Here is a 2,726-nt window from a genome sequence, read left to right as displayed (position 1 = left end):
ATGCCCTTTCAGGTATTGCAAGAAATTTGTCATCGTATTTAATTGGAATTTCAAATGTTTAAGTAGTGGGTTAAAAATCCAAATGGCGTTGAACTTTGCACGATATTATTTTTTGACTATTAAATTTTAAATTTTAAATTATATTATATTTTATTTTATTTTTATTTATTATTATTATTTTTTTATGGTCACTGAACTTATCAAATCATTGTCACATTAACCATTAAGCAGTAAATATTTTTACAATGATATGGAGGCGCTAATTTTTTTAATTCTAGAAAAGTGGGCGCTTTTTGCGGAGTGCTATTTACTTGCGATGGTGAAGCTCGGCAAATTTTATAGCTTCAAGTCAAAGAAAAGGCGCCAGCAAAGCTACAACAGTTGTAGCTGCACACCAGCTGTGGAAGATTGGTGATCTTCGCATGTTGATGCATTGCCAGACTGAGTTCAGTAATTGCTCGGGATTCACAGTTAATGTGATTAATAAATCCAATCTATATACAGCAGGCATTCATGGGGGTAGATTTGGAGGTAAAACAGGACGTTGTGGGCATGCCTAAGGGAACCATGCCGTTTAGATATTGGGGATGCTGCTCGCGGCCAAAAAATTGGAAGTTAATCATTTTGCACCATTTTTGGATAAGATATGGCATACATTAACACATGGTCACGTATTTCATTATCATACATCAGGAGGGCTGAATTGGCGAGAGCCGTCTTATAAGAAGTGGAATGTTTTTGATTATCTATATTTCCAATTCCGGCTATAGCTACATTGAGAATTATACGGCTTTGTAGGAATTTTCTTTGGAATCCCAAAAAGCCACCTGTCACCTGGGCAGATGTGTGTCTTCCCAAAAGTGGAGGCTTAGGATTTCAAGATATTAAGATGTTACACCCCACACCAAACCACTTTAGCAATAGTGTCCCTTTTGTCAACGAAGTGGTGTAGACTTTGTCCGAACTCCAACTCGACTTACCGTAAGGCACACACTTCACAAACTAAATCTACTGAAGCGACCAAAGCGCCCCCTGTAACCGAAGCACTTGGCTATCCGAGGTGCTCCTTTAATAGATACCTCCGCCGTCAGTTTCAAAAGCATATCTATGTCAAGATCTCCTATGAATGTGACATCTCCATGGGTCTAGGTGATGTGACATCAACTTTTGTCAACTCAACTCAGGAGAATTAATAACCCGCCCACTCTAGACATGATTGATTGACGCCTACGAGCAGACGTCTCACACCGTCGGATGCATACAAGTATTCCACATCTAACGGTGTTCCTCGTCTATAAATACTCAAGGTTTAGGAAGAGGCAAAGGTAATGACACTCATACTAAACTAAGCTCTCTACATTCAAGCATCATATATTCTCCTCCCCACTCTCTTGCACAATTTCGGTGTTGTTCCGATCATCGACCACTAACTTGACCGTCGAAGTGTATGCGGTCGCGCGCCGCCCCTGTTGGTTCCGACTGTGTACTCCTGACCGTGCGTTTTTGTGTACAGGAAGGAACAAGTGGAGTGGCTCTCGATTGGCCACGTGTAAGTCCAATTCGCGAGGCCAACAGATTGGTATCATCTGCGAAAAAATTTCATCCAAAGAATTCCCCATTTACCACAGGAAAACGATCGACTTACCTTGAAAAAGGGACATTTTTGAAAAAGGACTAAGTCAACTTACAGTCTTAAGTTCATAACACCCTTGAAAAAGGAGTGGGAAAATGAGCTATAGTAATGAGAGCGCAAATCTTGAAGGGCATAGGGACGCTTCTGAAGAAGAGGTGCTCTATACCAATGTCACGTATCAGAGACCCCATCATCGGCGTCACCGAGGCAACAAGCCAGTGGCACTCAAAGTAGGGATGGCTTAAATAGCTACAAGCATGAGAGACATTGCAACCCAGAATCTGGCGATGCGTGAATTCTTCATGCAAGCCCAATGTCAGCATGACTTTCCAATGCCACAAGGGCTGCTCTCGGCTCAAGGGCAAAACCCGGCATCACATGCCCGGGGTCATTCAAGCCACCTTAGGGAACACCCCATTGAAAGGAAAGTGGGAGTGGATGTCACTTCCTACACCCAAGGTACTCACACAGCAGAACCACAGTTGGGAGAAAACTTCCCACCAAAATACGAACCTCAGAGGTCGGTTAGTGTCTTTGACTGAATAGGGCGAAATCATAGCAATAGGGTCTGCTCTATACAAAGGTCGGCTTAGCATGTACAGGAGCAGGAGCATGAGCAAAAAGAAGAACGGGAGGCACCCCCTTCGCCTAGAAATAGGCAGGAAAGGAGAAACCTAGTAAATTGGGGTAGTCGAAGAGGAGCACCTCCAACTCCCCTAGGGATGTAAACGAGCCGAGCCGAGCCGAGTCGGCTCGTGAACCGAATTTTTCGGCTCGGGCTCGGCTCGAGTAAATCGTAGCGGGCTTTTTTTAGGCCCGAGCTGAGCTAAAGCTCGGCCAAAAAAATAGGGCTCGGGCTTTTTACGAGTCGAGCCGGACCGGCTCGATTTTAAAATTTTTTTTTTGCAATTTTTAATGACATTTTTTTCACATATCAATTGTTATAATGCAATTTGTTTAATGTAGAAAGCAAATAATGACATTTTTCACATTTTTTAAAAGAATTTAAAAATTGCATCATTTATTATTTATACAAATTAAATAAAAGTACAACTTTCAAAATTATGTAATTTATACGAATAACAAAATAAAT

This window comes from Olea europaea, unplaced genomic scaffold, assembly GCF_002742605.1.
Source record: "Olea europaea var. sylvestris unplaced genomic scaffold, O_europaea_v1 scaffold2101, whole genome shotgun sequence".
Taxonomy (NCBI): Eukaryota; Viridiplantae; Streptophyta; class Magnoliopsida; order Lamiales; family Oleaceae; genus Olea; species Olea europaea.
Note: the sequence above shows the minus strand (reverse complement) of the source record.